Source organism: Argopecten irradians, chromosome 6, assembly GCF_041381155.1.
Source record: "Argopecten irradians isolate NY chromosome 6, Ai_NY, whole genome shotgun sequence".
Taxonomy (NCBI): domain Eukaryota; kingdom Metazoa; phylum Mollusca; class Bivalvia; order Pectinida; family Pectinidae; genus Argopecten; species Argopecten irradians.
The window spans coordinates 8,642,193-8,664,044 of record NC_091139.1 but is presented as its reverse complement, the minus strand read 5'-3'; the positions used below and the strand labels follow the sequence as shown (position 1 = coordinate 8,664,044).

Here is a 21,852-nt window from a genome sequence, read left to right as displayed (position 1 = left end):
AAAAAATGAAAATTTGATTGTATATTTGTCTTGTTTAAAGTGAAGTGGAATCATAATGTACACATCCGATATTTATCCACTGTCATAAACTTACTCCCTGTCATATAAAAACTCTGTCTACAACAGTCGACAGTCGTTTGAGCTAGTCGAGTTTCGATCAGATTGTGTCCTTAACTGCTGTCGAGATTGACTGATTACGCTATGATGATTTCATTATAAATACCCATAGTAAAATTAACATTTTAAAATCGTATTTGAAATTGATACAGTCTTCCTTTGATATTATATATTATGGATTTATGATAACTTTTTTGCATTAATTTTATTTAAATATTTTTTTTCCAAATTGACTATAGATATTAAAATTTACTTTTCTGTGAAAGTGGTTTCCTTTGGGTAATGATTATGAGGAGATATATCGGGTTGATAGCGATTGTTGAGACGCACTGACACATGGATCAGGAGGACGGGTATTGGGTAGATCGGGTACGGAGTACACATTGACTTACACCTGACGTAGCACCTGTCTGCCTCATCTCACTGAAGCCAAGCTCAGTATCTGCTGCATCTTTATGTAGTTTCTAATTAACAAATCATAACAACACCTGCCTGTTCATTTAAGTGACCTTGACCTTGATTACTCTGAATTTACGCTTCATCATCCTTGACCTTACAGATGAAGGACCTTATGTTTTAAAGTATAATTTTGAACTGCAACTTTGCTTAAAATATGCTTGAATGTCCTTGACCTTTGATTTTGGGCACAACAACGTCCTTAACATTTACCATGATATTATTTCTCTCACTTTAATCCACTTTTTTCTAGAATTATGAATTATCAAGACCTTTTGTATTTATTTATTTGGTCAGTCAGTTTTAAATCACATCCTACCTTATTCATTTGGTGTATTAAGGTCAAATCACCAAGGGTCAATTTTCAGTGGAAGGTCATGTCCAGACTGCTGACCTCAGCTAGAGGTCATCATCCAGACGATAGATAGACACCTTAATGCGTTGCTATCATGTAGGTAATCACACATTAGCACTGGCCACTGGCCTTGTCCATCAGTTACGCTCAGGAAGCTGGTGTCATCTTCAGCCATCACTCATGTCCAGAAACGGTCAGTAGTGGTCAAGCTTCAGTAACTGACCACTGTCTCACCTGAGATTTACCGTCCACTGTGCCTAATTTATTCCCCTTATCTGCATCTCCTCATCACTTTCTCACACTTAAACATTTCCTCTATTCCTGCCCTAAACCTGTGATTGTAATAGGTCCGTGGATTCCTCCATCAGAGATTTACATATCTATATAGATATCTTGTTGTTATAATTGATAAATGATTTCAGTCATTGCTTTAATATAATATTCTTTTTCTTTTAAAGCTGTTTTGAATATTCAATTAAATGTATTTACAAGAACATTTGATTGATTGGTGTCTCTTTAAATATTTAAACAAAATTCCATATCTGACAAAAGATTTATGAATTATGTTGATATATATATATTGTAGTAAATGCTATTTGATGGTCATTGTAGGTCAAGACAAAAGCGAAGGTCAAGGCAAAGATAGGTATGAAACCTGATTGTCTGCTGAATGGGGATTCAATCCTGCTTGATCCTGTGACCCCATAAATGGACAAATCAGCGAACCATGACCAATAGAGCATCTGGACTGACCCGAAAAGTTCTGTTTGGAAACATTTGGGAATTTTAGCTGGTATTCAACAGGTAATTTGCCGCTCGTCATTTCTCTGTTTTAATCACCACATGATAGGGATATGATTATATAATTGAAGTCAGTACCTGTTGGGAGTATTGGACTGTATACTTCGGCGAGACAACACTATAATGTCTGAGCAGGGTATCCTGCTCAGAGTCTTGGACTGTATATTTCAGTAAGACAACACTATGATATGTCTGAGCGGGGTATCCTGCTCTGCGTCTTTGACTGTATACTTCAGTTACACAACACTGGTAATAGATACATGTTCCGTTTAGTATTTTTTCTACTTTCTTAAGACAGAACTATAAATTCAATCCAACACTATCAAAGAGATAAAAATCCCAGAAAAAAAAGATTAATTGATTTACCAATGACTTATTCACTTGAACACATCATAAACAGTTTTATAACATATTTAAGAAAGAAAAGAAGAAGAAAGAAATTTTATTTCTTTTCCAAAATGATACTGACAATGTTATCAGATGAAACCTGTTGCCGATGGTGCCATCAGGTTTTCATTCAGTTCTTAAGAATTGTGTTTTTGATAGACTAGCGAGGTCATAAGTGTGTTGTTCGGAGAAAGATGATATCCAACTCTGCATACTTTGTGAAAGCTTCTTTTGAATTGTAAATGTTGGTCACCATCTGCATATTAATGATAACATCTTGTGCTCTGAATCCATCCCAAGGAATCTGGAGCAGAGTGCTGCTTTTCACTTTCTCTGAAAATGTGTCATTTTTGTTCTAGTTTACGGAGTTCTGAGATGCCTAGGGTTTTTATGCCTCTGACAATTGTATTGTATTTCTTAACGGCCCATCAACAATTCTAGTCATTTAGGACTGAAATGCGTCTGACAAAGTTACCAAGTTACCCAACTGTGTGCAGCAGATGTTTGTCACCTGATCCCTGGGTATATATATATGTTTATGTCACTGTGTCGGCCATCAGCCACGCGCCATCATTTCCGCGCCATCGTCGCACCAACAACCAGCACATATCTGAAATATTAATTGTAATGTACCCTAGGAACGTACACAAGATGTTCAGTGAAATACACTCTGAACATTTCTATTAAACACATCAATTACCCAATTTGATTTTGTTACGACTGTCATAAAAGCTCTTAGTAAAAGTGATATTATTCAACAAGCAAACAGAAGTTAGAGAGATTAGCGGCTGATTACGATCAGCCTACCTTGATGATGATGGTAATTAACATTGTTATTCGGTGATCTGGACAGCAGCCTCCATCTCACCACGACAACGTTGTCACACTTATGTGTGTAAGTAAAGCCCCCACGCGACACCACTCAAGTGTACAGCAGCTGTGAGACTAACCAACCGTGACCATCAAGTAATTGTTCTTTCATGCTCCACGGAATATTGATCGATTTGAATATATATTGCAATTTCCCAAATAGTCTAAGTGAGATATATGGTATTTGGTTTGATTGAAATTATCACTCAAAAAAATCTGCTCTTTTTATTAAGATATATAATGGTGTGTTGGAATGCTAAGTTGTTGGATTTTACAAAGGTTTGGGATATTAAATATACATAAGTGGAACCAGGTGTGAGGATTGGCTTTTATTGTGTATATTGATCAGCTGATCAATGCTGTGGTCATTATAATGATTGGCTCTTCTCGGTTTTCAATGATCATTTTGATTGGATGATCTCTTTTCTGCGATAATTTCGATTGACTTAAATGTCTCAATTTTCGGTGTTTATTTTCATTGGTTTATCTTTATTTTCTGTGATCATTTTGATTGGTTCATCTTTATTTTCTGTGATCATTTTGATTGGTTTATCTTTATTTTCTGTGATCATTTTGATTGGTTTATCTTTATTTTCTGTGATCATTTTAATTGGTTTATCTTTATTTTCTGTGATCATTTTGATTGGTTTATCTTTATTTTCTGTGATCATTTTGATTGGTTCATCTTTATTTTTCTGTGATCATTTTGATTGGCTTATAACTTTTTCTGTGATGTTGATTGGTTCATCTTTGTTTTCAGTGACCATTTAATTTGCTTATAACTGATCTTTATGATTATTTGAGTGGTTTTATCACTTTTCTGTATCATTATGATCATTTTGATTCGCTAATATATGATAATACATCAATTGACCAATCCTGGCCATCTTTGTCTTTGAATGCTACAAGTTTCCATTGCCCTTAGATATTTGCTTAACTTAACTCTTATTTGTTTGATTTTGTCAACTTGATAAGTTATTGATAGGTCATTTTAAGCAATCTAAAATTCAACAGATGTTTCAGAAGATTTTAATGGGTTTTGAATTCCCTGCCAGTTAAACTGTCAGACTTTTTATTCTCCAGAGGCATTCCATCTGAACTTCCTATCAATGTTCATTCATATGTCTGCCTCATCAAACTCCGACAGACCATTTACCTGGTAAAACAGTATCATCGGGTATCATAGAATTATAGTTATTAGGTTTGACATGCCCACCGGAACATCAACAATGACAAGTGAAAAGAAAATTATAAAAACTTCAATTTGGCAGAAAATCATTGGCTATATGACTTGTCATAGGAGTATTGAACGTCTGGCATTTGACGTAGAATGGTTCAGGTATATAGAGTGTGTGAGAGAAGTACTTATTATAGATGTCGTGAGCACTGACCATTACAGTAATCCTCCGTCTGCTATCTCGTCTCATCATTCATTTTACTGACGGAACGCCTGGCATTTCTTTGATGTGATTTTAACAGAGTAAGTTAAAGCGACAGTCACCGTCTCTCACTAGTTTTCTCACATGAGTACCTCTGCATACAAATGAAATGTTATAACTGAATTCTTGAAACAAAACTGGCATTTGCTATTTTTTTTTCTCAGGCTACTGAATGCTTGAGGACACCCAGGTGGAAACGTAAACGAAGACAGTGTCAGTTGTCATGATGGCTTTTATCAGGCGATGTTCACAGGTCATCCTATACGCTTACCTCTTGCTTTTCAGATCCCTCATAAACGTACTGATGATCGGGGTTAAAACGACAGAAACTCGTGATCATCGGAGTTATCTTTTGTGGTGTTGGTGTATCTGACAGACAAATGTAGCGGAAATGTAACTTTGTATATGATATACAGATAAACGGTAGAAATAATCTGTGACAAAGCGCCAATTATCTCCCCCCTAATTTTCGCAATAATAGACGAGATTTCTATCAGCCAACCAATTAACAGATCATAGGTCATGACCTTTCTCATTGATCTTTCATCGGAACTGACCTTAGATAATAGGTATTGTTTTTTACCCGGCACTCTTACCCTTGTGGCCCGGCACAATGAGTTTGGTATGAAATTGGAAGTTAGCGGGTGATAGACGATAATAGATATAGGCATGGCAATGGGACTATATCCTTTTGGTAGGTTACTCTGATAAAGTCTGTATACCACTGATGTTCAGTATGACTGTCATCTTCAAAAACATCAAAGAGCTGACCACCAGACCACCTAGATAATCTAACTGTGCTGGACTGTCTGGAAGTCTGGATTACCTACATCCACACAAATGTTTGGATTGCTCAGAGTTAGTCTTTTGTGAGGAGGAAATAACACCCTAATACTGTATCTTTGAGTCCTTTATTGTCATTTATTACTTTTTTCACAGTGAAATATAAGGTTTTATGGTGAAAATATAAGTGAGTGAAAATATGACTTTTGATATTTTCATTCGCTTTAGACCAATCGGAATGTAGCATTGACAGAGATATTTTCACTGTTAATGCTGCATATCAAAGTTTGCACCTCACGAGATGAAATATTTCTAGTATTCATCGATAAACAAGGAATATCCTCCATATTCTGTCTACTGCCTAGACCTACCTGGTGTGCCATCTATTAAGTTACCCACACAAACTCAGGCAATTAACACTTTTCCTGAGGCCAACAAGTATGCTCTTAATTCTTACTCTACAAAACAAAATGGAACTTATTACTATTATTTTATTACAACTAATTTATAGTCTGGCATTCTATCGTCATGGTCTAATGAATATTTCCAACTCGTAGTACATGGCCTGAAAACAAGCAAATTAATATGTTCTGTTATGTTTACAATTAAATCCAGCCACAGAAATGCCTCCATGTATTATGCAGCTTGCCCATTCTCCACCTTTTCTTGACCCATTATCTAGTTGAAGTCATTAAGGCATGAAAATTAATGCTTACAAAATATTACTAGTAATGAGTGTAGCTAGTACTTTTAGTGGTGTAAATAATCTATGAGGATTGTGTATTGTAACCCCTAGTACAGCTGTTTGACCTTTGTTTGGACTTTGGGATCATTAAAGTCTTTTATTTAGCTGTTGTTTGTGTCTATTGTATATTTCTATGGTAACCTGTTCATTAGTGGACCAAACGCTTTACCATCGTCAATATTATGTGATATGATAAAGTGTCATGCTGATTTCTTTCAAAAGTATATTTCAGAGAGATAAAACTATAAATTTTACCTGTTTCTATCAAAGTGATATAAAGGTCATGATTTACCTGGTTCATGTACAGATTGGAAACCAGATATAGTTGTCAAAGTCATGTGAAGGCCATGACCTTTGTTTTATGTAGATTGGAAACCAGACCTAGTTGTCAAGGTCATGTGAAGGTCATGACCTCTGTTCTATGTAGATTGGAAACCAGATATTGTTGTCAAGGTCATGTGAAGGTCATGACCTCTGTTCTATATAGATTGGAAACCAGACCTAATTGTCAAGGTCATGTGAAGGTCATGACCTCTGTTTTATTTAGATTGTAAACTAGAGCTTCTTGCCAAGGTCATCTCAGTTTAATGTACAGATTTGTGGAATTGAGTGTTGGTTGTCAAGGTCATGTGAAGGTCATGATCTAGCTGATGAAAACTGATACTGGTGGTGACTAATGAATGTATATGGTTGTTATGATAGCTGATCTTCATATCATATGTTAGAATTGGAAGGTATATAACATAGTAACACTATATACTGTGGTGTTGGATGACCTATTATACTTATTTATGTGTATCAAGTTTGTGTCGACTCCTCTTGGTGTTACACCCTGTCCCTTTTGTCAAGGAGATAAATGGTACAACAAGAGTCTGGCTTTTCAGACACATTTCAGCCCATTTTCCTGCCTCTCTGATCACACTGTCTAAACCTTTCAGCTATAATAATCTGTTTAAACTGTCTGTTGCTGTATACAATGGTGTGACCGCTATGTGACAAAAATACAAGCCTTAACACTTAATTGAACACCAAATACCAGAACATCTTTGGTAGACGTGTTCATTGAGGGTCGGAACTCATCCCTCCGCTCCGATTACAAGATCCTGTGATTAAGACCACTATTGTATTGTTGTAGGATTTTATGTCTGCGACTTTGGTCACCTTTGGTCAGCGGTGCATGTGCTGTAGTTATCAGGGCATCCAGGTATAATTCTATTGTTACCATAATATTTACCTGGGTTTTAACCCTAACGACCTCATTGACTCGGAGATAATTGTTTTGACTGTCAACGGAATTTTATTTTTTTCGAATTCAATTCTTTAATCTATTTCAATGATTGGTCAGCTGAGAGAATTTATGTTGTGACTGCCGTTTTTTGGAAATAAATATGTCAACGTTAAATCTGAAATCTGGTTGACTGTTGACCTGCTCATTAACTTGTTACATATTGACTGATGCTGTACCCCTGAGGGGTTGATCCAGATATATTGCTAATTAGAGACGATCATCTTTGATAAGTCAGTATTTAAGTGAAATAAAAACATGCCCTGGAAACATGTAGTAAGTCTCTCCATTGTACAGGGATTAGAAATTAAGTATCAGAATTGTTTGTCATGCGGTAAAGATTATCCTATCAGGAACAGTAGGTATAACCTTGATCTTCTGATCTGTGAAAATACTCAGTAATACATTAATATCCCAGAGAGTCAAATTTTAGGTTACTCAAAAATATGTCTGACGCCATCAAACAAATTGTGTGATGTTCCAAGCAACTTCAGTAGCATTATTTGTACATACTAGAAACTTCACTGCCATAAAATTAATAGCAAACCGAAAGAAAAATTTAAAAAATTTTAATATGAAATAAAAAAAATTGTATTTCAAAATCAGTGATATTCTTGACCTGCAAAAGTATTCAGCAAAATTGGTAAATGACCACCAAAACCCAATCAAACATTTACCATTTACAATTGACCTTGGAACCATTTTCTGAAATTTGAGTACTCCAAAATGCAATGGATTGCAGTATCTGCATTCTACCTTAAGAAAACAGATGGTTAACTGTCACAAATATATAAATGAGTTCTTTTACCTGTGACAGAACAATGGAAGGAGATACACAGGTAATCGGTGATGATGTCAACAACACAGTGAAATAATTCTCAGATCTACAGCATATGTTAGCATTAGTGTGCCCCCTCGCTTCTGTCATTGTACGTAGCTGTCAAACATCGTTACCAAGCTTGCGAAGCAATCTGGTCATGCTGACATCTGTTCCCTTCATCTAAAACAAATGTTACACAACAGTTTGGCTGTGTTGCTTTGTGTGTGTGTGTATTTGTATGCAGTGACATGGAGGGCATCGACCTTTCCTCGGATGCTGTGCTGCCAGCATACATTTGTATGCCAACGCATAGGCCCGCTGCCCCGATGTATTACAACATGTCTATAAGTTGGTGCTAAAGGTGTTTTACACACAGTAAACTGATACAATTGTCTATAATTATAGTGTGTCCCGTTATCACAGTGGTCTAACATAGATTACGTAACCCCATTTTTCCTCCCCGTAACCATAATGCATGCACCTAAAGCACTGGAAATGCAGTCTACAGTGTACTTTACAGTCCATGGTGCACTTACCTGTCGACATGTGCTTACCTGTAAACTCGTTAACTTTAAGGGCATGCGTGAGTGAAGCAGTTTTTCACACCTGCAGTTGCTGCATTTGTTGATAATGGTTTTGACATCACGACATGGCTAGAGGCATTGTTTCACCTGCTTCATCAACAATGTACTCACCTGTACAGTTTTTACCTGCTTCATCAACCATATACTTACCTATACAGTTTTCAGCTGCTTTATCAACCAACTACTCACCTGTACAGTTTTCACCTACTTCATCAACCATATACTTACCTGTACAGTTTTTACCTGCTTCATCAACCATATACTTACATATTTACATGCAGTTTTCACCTGCTTCATCAACCAACTACTCACCTGTACAGTTCTTACCTGCTTCATCAACCACATACACACCTGTACAGTTTTGCCTTGATTCTCTATTGTCTTTATTTAAATTTTTCATTTTGCATGTTTGATTTAATTTATGCATGGCTGAGATTTGAAAAATGCTAACTACTAAAAGACATTTATCACAAATTATCTGTCACTGTGAAGCTGACAAGTATAGAATCTAGGCCTTGGCTTTGAATTACATATCCTACACAATTCATGTATTCAGTTCTTAAAGTAACATTCAATATTGTAATTATATGTAAACTTGTTGATATTTGAGGCTTGGAGAAAGGTGTGTGTTTGAATAAAGAAAGCAGTTCATCACAATTACAAAAAAAAATAACATCCTGACAGGCGGTTTAAGTCTGTGATAAACCTAGCCCCCCTGTAACAGGCTATAGGCCCAGACACTCCCAGGTTTGGGGACGTTTCTATGAAAAGCTTAGCGTCTGATTATTTAAAATCACCTTCTTTAGTGAAGTAACGATCGGGTACTTGCGTTCATGACTGCGTAACTGTCAGGTAACTGTTAGATAAGTTATAGTAACGACACCAGTTTTGTCGCTATCACTAGCAGATATCTGGGCACCCACTTTACTGCGTTTAAGTTTTACACCTGACTTTTCACCTGAGGTTTTGTACGTCCCTTGAAATCTGAGTGCACAGACTAGTACAGGATCGACAAAGTACAGTGACTAGTACAGGAATATAGGTGATCATGCCGATTACATGATTTGTAATAACATACTTAGATAGAGTATAACAGTATGACATGGCAGAATGAGGTTACCGGGTACTGGGACGTGGGATGGTTATAGTAACCACCTGGGACTATATACCTGGTCGTCCGTGTGTGTTATAGGGGACGATCAATGAGATAGGGGAGGGGGGGGGGCTTCCTCAGGGTCTTTAAGTACAGGTATCAAACCTTCCCTAACTTTTTGTCTCCTTTGCGAGTTTGTCTTCTCATTATTGTCAGATAGCATGAGTTCTGTTTATTGAAAACCATGTATGGTACAGTGTATGTTCATTTTGGCCAAAAAAATTCTTCATTGTGTAAAAGGAAAAGAAATATAAAATAGTAATTACAGATGATGTTTTTTCTCTGGAACTCACTATTAGGTTTAAAACATCTATAACTCCGAAAATTATTTTACCCACAGTATATTTTAAATGTTTCATAGTCTTCTTTAACCGATTGCTCTCATAGTGTCTTATGGCCATGCACTTCTAAGTGACGCTTTTAAAATATACCATTGAATTACATTATTGTCTGAATAATGGGAAATTCGAAATCTAACATGTAAGTGTGTTCTACAATACTATTTTGAAAATTCTAAGTTAACAGATTTTTCAATGAACCATCCAATCCCTTGTTTTTTTTACAAGATTCTTTATACATGTATACAAGTTGATTGTGTCAATGAAGATCAATTGCTTTCAATCTTCATCATCAAATTAGGAATCATGGAGAAAATGCCATTTTATTTATAGTACACAACTGTCAGCACCATGTCCAATAATCAGAATCTATGATGTCTAGTAGAGAGATATAGAGAATCAACTATTCCCGTGGGCTCCATATCACTACAACACTCAAACCATCTTATTTCCGATTCCTTTGTCCTGAGTCATGTTCCGATTTCAAATTATGCAAAATGTTTGTATTGATTTTAAACATCGGTGACCTAATTTGTTTTTGAGATTTGTAGCAGCCTAGATCCTGTTGTATCAACTGATCTGCTAACATTCACATTTATTTGTGGTGTCTGGGTCGATGCCCTGGTCTGTACAGAGCTTGATTGTGAGAATAAAATTTTGCTTCAAAAATGCATCCTTGCATGATGTCATTAAAGCCTGTGTTGTTATGCCACAACCAAATTAGTAATTTACATATCATAAACAAGACACATACATCTTATAAAACATTGGTGAAAGCGGTACATTAAATTAAGATATTTATTTTTATTTCATCCCTTAATCTGTCTTTATGCATTTGTTTCAAATAAATCTCAGTAATTTATCACATTTCTCTTCTCAAATTCTACAGCTAATGTATTGTTGAAGCCATCACTTGACGCACAAGACCTCGCACAAATGATCTTAACGACTACATGTTTATGTCCATTACGAGGAATAAATTAAAACGACGCGACGTTCCCGCAGGCAAACTTGTCCAGGGCCTGATCTGATAGGTATAGTCTTGTATTTCTAGGAATTTCCCTACATGTAAAAACCCACGTTCACATTCACCTTGAAATTTCAGTACAGCTATATGTAATAGGGAGTTATTTGGGATAGGCCTTGTCTATTATGTAGGACATTCTACAAAGTTTTTTCATGCAAATTGCAAACTTATTCATATTTGTTATCTAAAATCTAAATATCACTTTCTTTTGCACACATCTTGTAGACATGTTCTAGTTTTGTTTTGTTTTTGCCGTCCATCTTGACGGTCAATATGTGATACACAATAGTGATAACCTTTACATGTTTTTCAGTCCTATTTGTGTTACATATTCATTAATATGTATATCATATGTCGTTTATTACCGATAGGTGTGGAGGAATGTTTCACCTCGGAGCTAATTAAAATCGGCGACCTTGAAGACTTTATGTGTGATGATTTTGATGAATGGGAATCGTTGACACTACAAGTCAATGTCCAGCTACCTCAAACACTTCTCTCTTGTAAATGAATAATTCACACAGGATTCAGCCATGCTCATCTATGTTTTGTCAGCATTCTTCACCCAATTTATTATAAATGATGTTTTGTTTTCTTTAAATTATTCAGTTCCATTCTAAATCTACTATGAGCAATGCTAGCTGGGACAACCAAACTATAAAGACTGTGGATGTCCTGATATTTTACGTTAAAGCCTCCTTTTCTAAAATTGAACCCGGAGTTGAAAAAGTTTTAAGAAAAGACAGTTGCTATATGGTTTACTAAAAGTACTCTGCCTTTCCCGAACAACAAAGCAAAGCATTAATTGACTAGGAAGTTATATTCTGAATACAAATTGAAGTGATATAAAGAACTGCTTTTAAGGTAAGGTTTAAAAAGTAAATAGAAGCCTCCCACATATAGCTAACATTTATTGCTGATTGTGCATTCATCGTATTTTTTAATTGTTTTGTGCCAGTAATACAACTATTTTATACAAGATGGCCAATTATTCATCCTCGCCCACGGATGATCTGAGCGTAAATAAAGTCGTAACGCTGACAAACTCGATTTTGGTCATCATCTACCTGTGTAGCTGTAAAAGGACGCAGAGGCTTGTAAATATTTTTCACTCTGATAAATACTTAAACTTTAAGAAAAACAGTTTGATACCGGTAATCAGGAAATGTGTGTATTATAGTGTCCCTGTTTGATTGACCCACCCACAGTTAGGATTGGGGTCAGATACTACAAAGGTGACAATGGAGACTCATTCATGCAGAAGTCAAGGCGGCCCACTAAAATACCCCACTATCGCCTGTATCGTAGCCGGGGAACTACTTTTAGATCAACCAATCAAAGTAAAGGGGCGGAGTTGTTTATTTTGAAATCAGGTATTTCCTAGCGTCTCAAATTTGACCCAGTGTTGGCTACGTCATATCAGAATAAAAGGCCCCCATATGCTGTTTCACTGCCTGATAACTATAGGAAAAAATTCGTTTGAAAGACGATATGTGAATGAATGAAATGCGTGGGTTTAATTCTTTTGTGAACAATATTAATGCATTGATGGTTGAAAAACAAGAATATTAACAACATTAAGTTAAACTCATATGATATTCAAACCGATAATAATGAGATTTTATCAATGAATACCGCTGAATTTCAATTGGTATCCATAGACACGGAAATAAGTATATATCTGTACTGGTCTCCTTGTTGAACGACAAAAAATTAAAAAAATAAATAATTTTTTTTAAAAAGATCAGACTGTCAATCGGTACTTATGGATATTATCATGAAGTCACAAAGACTGAACTAGACAAGAGAATATATAAAGGGTAAAGACCTTCTGAAAACCATTATATACCCCCAAAAAGAATGAAGAAAAAAAATAACCAGTTTCCATTATTAAGTAAATACCATGTTTTAACTTTTTTTCTTGAGAATCAGATGAAATCAAGTTCCCTGAAATATTTGAAGACCATCAGGGAATCAGTCACCAGATCAAAACTTTCTGTGAACTAGATTCAAACTTTCATAAACCTCTATGAACCAGAGACAAAAGCATTTCTTTTCTTTTTTAAATGGGAAAAGGTAGTTCTTTTATCCGTATTGATTTAAGTAAAACATATATCTGGTCATAATGTGACTCTGTCGATTGTCAGCAAAGGTGTCCTATTCAATCACACAGGCATAAAAGGGGTAACAAGTTAAAAATAATCAGTTTGAAAAAGTTGGCGATTATTTTTGTAAGATTTAAACTACTACGTCACCTGTTTTAAGAACGACATGGGTATGATTAGAGCCAGGGCTTAAAATTAGGCAACCATCGGCCTAATCTGAGGCTAATTAGCTGAGACTTTAATCTGGGAGGATTATAGAGAGGTGCGATAACTCGACTGAGACAGAGACATTTTGTTATATAACTGAGGAAAGTATATACATCAGTATCTGATGGTATAATTACTGTACATGCTGTTCCAGGGTTATCCTTTAGCCTTTCCTTCCCTCCTCCTTCCATAGTAGCCATTGTCCATTCCTCGCCTCCTTCCTTAGAAGCCATTGTTTGTTTCATAGATGGTCTCCATTATAAGTATAGGTACTAGTCCATTGGTCAGTATTTAGTCGTCAGCAGGTAGCACCACATCCAATACCTTGCAGCAAGAGGTCAAGTATACCTGCTGATTGTGAAGGCATGAAAATTGTTAACGTACAATTAGCGTCATTTCATCCTCAAAGTTTTAATCCCCAAACTTTAATCATCTCTCCTCGAGTATTTAGATAGTTTATGCAATTTTAATCCCAAGATTTAGACTTTGGAAATTGTAAAGAGAGTTTTGTTAGTTTTTACTCTGAACTTGGTAATCTTCTTACGACAGTTAGATTTGAATTTTGCGGTTTGTCTGACAAGGTCACGGTACTTATTAAGTTGTTTTGACGGTACCAGAAAAACTTGACCTAGGTCATGATTGTGGTTTTGAAAAATGAATTGATCCCTACCTAATGTTTCATTCTTATAACAATGACATTTAAAGCTAATATACACTTAACATTGCCATTTAAAACTACCGCTTTGTCCACCGTCTTTTCAGTATGCTTAGTAGAAATATTCTTCAAAGTACTTCTTTAAAACACATGCCATCGTAATGACGCTCAGTAAGGTGTTAAGCAGTGTCACAAGTTGTATAAGAACTTGTGTACTTGACTTATCATTAGACTATAGTATTGGTAATATGTTAATTCCCCTGCTTTACTTTTTTGTAACAAAATTTTAAGTCTTTAATTCTGTTTGCTTTGTCACATGCCTTACTTTTGAGTTCTGTAGTTCATTTGCCTCTTTTGACATCCAAAAACTCTTGTGCTTTGTAATGAAAGTGCTGTCCCCTTGTATTTAACTGAAGCTGCATACAAAAATTTTAAATTTTGTTGATGATTTGTCACATATTCAATATCAATTGTTGATGATTGTGTTTATTGTTTTCATATCACAATTAATTGTTTGTGGAACATGTTTGATTAGATTTAACATCCTAGTAACTGCCAGGGTCACTCAGGATCTACCTCCCATACACATGTGTGTAGTATGGTGGGTGTGTGAAGTGTGTGCATGTTTTGGGAGACTGCAGTATGTTTGTGTGGTGTGTGTGTGTGCATGTGTGTGTGTGTGTGTGTGTGCTGACAGACAGACAACATAGCAGGATAAGTTAGTGGGGAGATTTGAATTCCGTATGACGTTACAAACTCTATGGTCTTAAAAACTTACCTGTACTGAACACTCAATCGTATTATATTGTTAGTTTGTATGCTTACCAGGTTGTAATTTTCAGGTGCAGTGTGATCTGTACATTGTTAGGAATAGATAAAAATTGTTTTAAAATTTTAAAAATTGAATTTAAAAACATCAATTTTAATCGCAAGGAAGTGTAGAGGTCGTCCTATGTAGGGGTATGGGCTATGAGAACTACTAATATTTGGTTATAGTTTGACATGACATGATTATAGATCTCGCTGTACTAATCTGCTGACCCAGTACCCAGAGTGCTGTACACATATTGACTTAGTACAAGTAAGACAGTGAAATGTAAATATGGGTAGGTTGGTGTGACATTGTCGGCCAATCAGCTCCTTCGTTACACTCCACACACCGAAATCAGCTAATCTCCTTTCCATTGCGTGACTTTAATGTCTTAAGACAGTTTTATGGTCGTTTGAGGACGATGTGCCATTTGTGATGTTAAAACAGAAATTTCTTTACTTCATATGTACATCTCAAACTTCTCTGAATTACTCTAAAACTTAAATGACACTGGTTATCTCGAAGTTAACATTCAGAAATCAGATTTTAGCTTTTGACAGTAACATTTTCTAGAAATTTGCCCATGTTATCTAAAGTACTTGGATGTCTCCAATATTTGTTTTGGTCTTGTGGATATTGGGTCAACAGAATCTTCAACCGATTTTATTGTAGTGCTCTCAGATTTTAGAGCATATAAGTTAAAACAGATCAAACTAGCTGTGAGAAAAATCACAGAATATTGTGGTTAGCAGTAGTTATTAGAGTTATGTGGGATGGGACAGCTTACAATTGTAAGGCAAATTCATGAATATGAATAACTCACAAACAGTTAATGATGTTATCTTGATTTTCAAAATAAACATATAAAATTTCTCATCTTTTGTCATCAGCTTTATTGCTCATATTGGTCTGACCAGTATTTTTAAATAGGTTTATTTAGGTACATGTGTACTAGTTAAGTAACATGCTTTGTACGAATATCAATGTTATCTACTTAAGCAGATATCCTAGCGAATTTCATCTGATTATTTGAAATGATCTTTATCTTCAGTTGTATTGAACTGGTGAACAGCTTGGCTGGCTCAGTCAGACAAATCAGGTATAGAACGCTATTACAAAGACATAAATTTAATGACATTTTATTATGAGGTGTATCATATTTCTCTATTTGCTTCATCCCCACATCATCTCGACACATTTGCTGTAATTGCTATTGTAATTTATTGCTACATTTGCTGTAATTGCTATCATAATCTTTTGGCATATTTGCTGTAATTGCTATCAAAATTTAAGAACATTTACTGTAATTCCCGTGGAATCTAGAAACTTTTGCTGTAATTCCTATGGAATCTAGGAACTTTTGTTGTAACTGCTATCACAGTCTAGAAAACATTGCTAGTGTTATAATCTCAGTAGATTTGCTGTACTAGCTAGAAGCGTACAGGTGTCAATCTAAGTGTAAATGCCATCGCGGTCCTGATATTGAGATATTTTTTCTTGCATTAAAGCGCCAAATCTTAATCTGCTCGAATGAAGCAAGATAATCGGACATGCACTGTAGCATGAGCCAGATAGCGTGTACCTGCCGTTCAATACAGGTTGGTGAACATGTGTATTTCAGGGAGATTCACCTTGAACTAAGATGAGGCAATGGTCAACAGCGATAAGTGTATCGAGCTCAAAAAAACACGGAAACATGATCCGATTGTTTGACCTTATCAGCCGAGCTATCATCTTGTGTTCGTTACATGTTTGGAAACATTAACACCGCAACAAAACATTGTGTTTATCAAGTCAAATCTCGTGCAGAACTTCAAATTGTCTGTGTCTAATTTATATAAGTTTAAATACCGTTGTAAGTATCTGTTAGCATTGATATTGTGCGTCATTCAGACAGAGTAAAAAATGTATTTGATCGAGTGCGAAGATGAGATTCTGAGAGTGATCAGAGATATACAGAGTGAAATATGATCTACTGTAACCCGGCGCGGTGACACACACCCCTAACTTTGTATACTGTTAGCAGGTGATGTTAAATACTGACACCATTGTATCCAATACATTGTCCTTTAGGTATTTTGTATCAATACTCCAGACCTACTGACAAACTCCCGCTATTGATCCCATACACTATCTAAACTGTATGTACTTTATACTCCATGTAAGACATCCAGGTAAAATGTTCAATATATTCAGTTTTATAGAAATTTATGTACATCAATATCGTGACCAAAATTGCTTAAAGGTTTCCTTGCTGTATAAAAAGACTTAAAAGTTCCTCTTTTGAGAATTAAAATGACAATTCTAATTCTTTACTTTCAATATTGGTCTTATTAATAATCGGAGACGATCATTTCAGTCCGTCTGTTGAATAATCTTGGTACAGAAATCAGTTGAAGCCTTCGCTGTTGACTATTGTCACAACTACAATTGTAAGCTTTGACAACAACCTCAGACATCTCTGGAATGTTGTCTTTCCGAAGTTCTTTGTAGAAATATCTATAAATAGACGGCAGAAATTTCTGTTGGATCTGTACCTGACAAAGATATTACATGATAATACAGGTCGAAGTCTAGACTTTTCTATCTTCCATAGTTCATTTATGTCAAATTTGCTGGTATTTCTTCTGACTACGAGAACTAGTTAGATTTGAGAATCCAGACTGCTTAGGGACATTGCAGATCTATATAGTACCTATAGAGGGTTGATGAGTAAGACCTCCAGGCGACTGGTACTGAGTGTCTTTATGTACCAGCTGGGAGAACGAATGCTGTATATGGCCGTCTGCTCAGCTCCAAGTATTTACGTCCAATCAAATGTTTTCTCTGTCTGGTACTGTTTTAATTCCTTTGTTTCTTCCCGCTGTTAACACCTAGCTAGCTGTCATATAGGCATTGTTGTCTGGCACAGAACTCTATAAATCCACAGAATATAGATGGATTTATTTCTGATATTACAATGACTAATATCAATAAAGATTGTACTGTATCTTTTATGAGTATAGTGGTTTAAGGTTGTCATGACTTATTTTACTAGTTATGAAAATAAAAATGTCACTTTGCTGAAAAGACACAAACTATTGAATAACATGTAAGTTTTGACATACCAAAATGATGTGGGTAAAGTACCATTTACCGTCGATTAGTCCTGCCATTTGCTCATATTTTGATGTGATTTCACCGGAAGGTGGGACTAATTGATGGTAAATTGTACTTTACCCATGTTGTTTTGGTATTGAAACTCTCGTATTGAAAATTGTGAAGTATAAGAAGACGGTCTTTGGCCATGAGGATATCAAGCTTATCCATCGTTTATGACCTTAACATAACTGCACTCATTTTTAACTAAGATTTATAACAGCTTAGATATAGTGTAAAAAGTAGACATACGTAGATATCTACAAGATTAAAAATTTTTATAACAAATGAAATTAAATTATATGCAAATAAACTAAAATGCTGTCATTTTTTTTCGGTAGAACCGGAACATGCTGACATTGGAGCCAGGTGCCGCAGGTGACTATGGGAGGGGTGCTGTTCACCCTCCAGACACGGATCTGTGAAATTACGTATTTCATATCTGACAAATAGATTTACATCCTCGTTACCATCCAAGGTATTTGTTTTCAGGACCCTATTGTCTAGCTTTGTACGTAGAAAATGATAAATTCATGTGTTTTTACCATTTTTAGAAGGCAAACAAAATTCTCATGGTATTTGTTTTTGCTGTTTCCCTGCACGAAATAATTGTGAAAAGATAATTCACATGTGTTAGATTTATGAGTTTTGTAAATGTACATATATCTTACGTGCTTAAAACGACATTTACTTAGGTGGTAGGGCTGTATTGTTTATCCTGTGAGCAGTTGAATGTATAACTGTTTTAAACGTTTATCACCAATCTTTCTGTTATTTGTCTGAAAAGCAATGAAATTCGAGAATTATGAGTCAAAATTCTATACACTGTGTTTGAAAGAAACAAACAATATGCTTAAAACTGTGAAGAAGGCATTTTCAGAATTCTCACCATGTACCTAAACAAAAATATCAGCTGATGGGTTTATTTACTGTGAAAAAGAACATTTATGAAAAACACAATAGCTTGCTGTTCTGTTACTTAGTCTTCCATTTAGGTTAGGTATTACATAGGTATCACGGTCGTTGGATGACGTTAATAAACAGTATTCAGTCCAGTAAATTCCCCCGTCAGCGTTATACTCTTAACTGCATAATTAGATAATTACTTGCAGTATTTCTGATTAAGTTTAAATTAATTCAGTAGATTTAATGACTTTGAGTCTCAATACTCTGGTCCATTTTTTAAAACGCTCATCATATTTCTTTACATCTTTCACCTTCTAGGCGAGTACTATTGGGTTAAGTACAGTCTATATAGAAGACTAGGTCATCAATGACGTTAATTGACCTATTTGCATATTATACACAATCAGTACTGGGCATTACCACAATGTGTATTGTTTTTTACAGGTACATCACCGAAGGATGTTCGCAGCTTCCTGTCCTGAACAATGGTCACCGTGGGATACAATGACAGTGACGTAGACCACAGCCAGGTCAGAGGTCAACACTTCAAAGAGTCGACCCTTGACCAGCAAATAGTCAGAGAAATGAATTTATACGATGTTTTGATAGATTTATTAGTGTTTGTTTAGAATTGGACTACCTGAATGTAGTAGACACTCACAGGCCCTTATGAGCAGACGGACAGTTATGTCGGGTGTGGGAAATGAAGAATTAAATCTTTATCTCTCTTTGAACATTGATAAGGTAGAGTAATTGTGAAAACATCCTGTCACACCTGAAGGTGTAGTAAATCGGCTTGTGTCAATGATATAGGCTTAGAGAAGGTATTGTCCAGTACGGAGTCTAACAATGTCCATGGTGATGTCACCATGATAGCACACTTTCATTGTGTATTCCCTGCTACCTCATAATAATCAGATTCATAATAAAAGTCCCAACATTTAATGATGTCAATGTGTGTAAGAATTCCTTATTGCCTTATGTGCTGATATATGTTATATCATTGAAAAAAAAAAGTTTTTTGTGCCACGAAGAGTTTCTTGCTTAGATTTCCATCGGCATTTACTTCAGACTAGCCAAACTTCTTTATGGCCTAGACACCAAACCTATAGATTGCCCAAATTCTTGCTTTCTCTGACATCCTTAAATTTACCCAAATTCTCCACCTTGGACTTTCCCAAATATCCTAGTCAAATGTCAAGATCAGAAGTCTCAAGTTATAGGCAAATTTTGCAGTGGTGTTGAAGATATTAAACATACAGGTATTGTTGAATTTATTATATTAAGAATGAGGACGAGGAATCTTGCTGCTTCAGATGAAGGTCGAGGAGTCAGGGATACTGAACACAACTGACCCTTAATGGGAGTGTGAATGTACCTCTGTAACTTACAGACACAAAGGATGGGGGGGGGGGAAATCATACGATACATTTACCACTAAGATCCTTTTTTTTACGATTTTAAACATGAATGGTATGTCCCGAAAATCCTCTAACAGGGTCACTCCTCCGTAAAGTGTAAATTGATGGAATCGTAAAACGGGGCCGATAAAGTACAATACCCGCTTAAGTGCATATCAGTGGTGATGATAATATCAATGTTCATACACGTGTTTTAGACAACATTCCTATGAATTGATACACGTCCTCATATACCCTAACACCACTTAACACTACGCCAATTGATATTTATCTCCAAAAGGAATTGATATCAATTTATGATTATTAAAATCAAGAGTGGATAAAATGGTAATGTAGCAGGCCTGCCCGCCATGACATGACCCAGAGTAAACAGCCATTTGGTTATCTTAAAGTTTGATATCTATTAAAGAAACGAGTGAAATCATCAGGGATTACTTTGATAGACTCCTCCCGGGTATAAATGTATCAAATTAAATACTGGAAACTTTTTATTGTTGGAAGTAAATAGATTTAATCTAAAACACCTCTGTGCCTTTTTCCTCTTTGATAAAAAGAAGCCATACTTACTATGGATGCCAGTAGATGTTAAAAGCTAGATTTATTACTGAGATAGTAGCAAAATGGTTCGTCAGTGTGTCAATGAAAGCGAGAATTGCCACCTTCGAGACGAAGAATCCAGGTTGCTACAGTAAGCCCAAAGACGGGAATGTGAGACGATAAAAGCATTATTTGGTATCCCGGATCATTAGATGTATGTGGGGCGAGCGAGACAGACGCTGTGATAAGTTTATGATTTATGTCCAGCTAGGTGTGAAGGTGAATGTATAGGGTGTGGGGTCGACCTGTTGACCACTGTCCAGTAGTATGGTGGTCAGTCAGTTTTTACCTCTAATAGGGAGATATCATTGCTCTGATTTACCTGTAATTGACCACTAAGGTGGTATTATGTCTCAAGTAAAGAACATTTGACAGGTACAATAGTTAACGGTGCTTTGATAAAGTCAGGACTGGGGAGATATAGAGGAGGGCCATGGTCTGGGTATAACTGTATATGGGAGTGGATATGGGTAAAGTAGACTGTACCCAGTAAGTATAAGGAGGGAGGGGGGTGGGAGGTATAGAGAACAGCGGACAGTCTGGGTACAACTGTATATGGGAGTGGGTATGGGTAAAGTAGACTGTACCCGTAAGTATAGGGGGGAGGGGGGTGGGAGGTATAGAGAACAGCGGACAGTCTGGGGTTTATGGGAGTGGGTATGGGTAGGGTGTCGGTGGGGGAGTAACTGGAAAGCAGAGTATGGCTTTTGGGTAAGGAGGAGGTGTATTGATAAGTAGGGAAAGGTCTCGTACTTCAGGAAGGGTCATCGGTGGGGAACGGATTGGTAGAAAGGGCTGAGTGATGGGGGAGGGGTGTATGGTAGGTAGGGAGGGATGTAGTTTGGAATGGAT

At 36.1% G+C, this 21,852-nt stretch overlaps 1 long non-coding RNA gene across 1 annotated transcript in view; it reads left to right on the top strand.

The window, feature by feature from the left end:
• LOC138324897 (uncharacterized) overlaps positions 1 to 21,543 on the top strand; it is a 59,507-nt gene extending 37,964 nt beyond the window's left edge. The window contains exons 2-4 of the long non-coding RNA XR_011208700.1: positions 1,541 to 1,732; positions 18,418 to 18,554; positions 19,427 to 21,543. This is a non-coding gene — a long non-coding RNA (uncharacterized lncRNA). The remainder of the gene's footprint in view (positions 1 to 1,540; positions 1,733 to 18,417; positions 18,555 to 19,426) is intronic.
• The last annotated feature ends 309 nt before the right edge of the window (positions 21,544 to 21,852 follow it).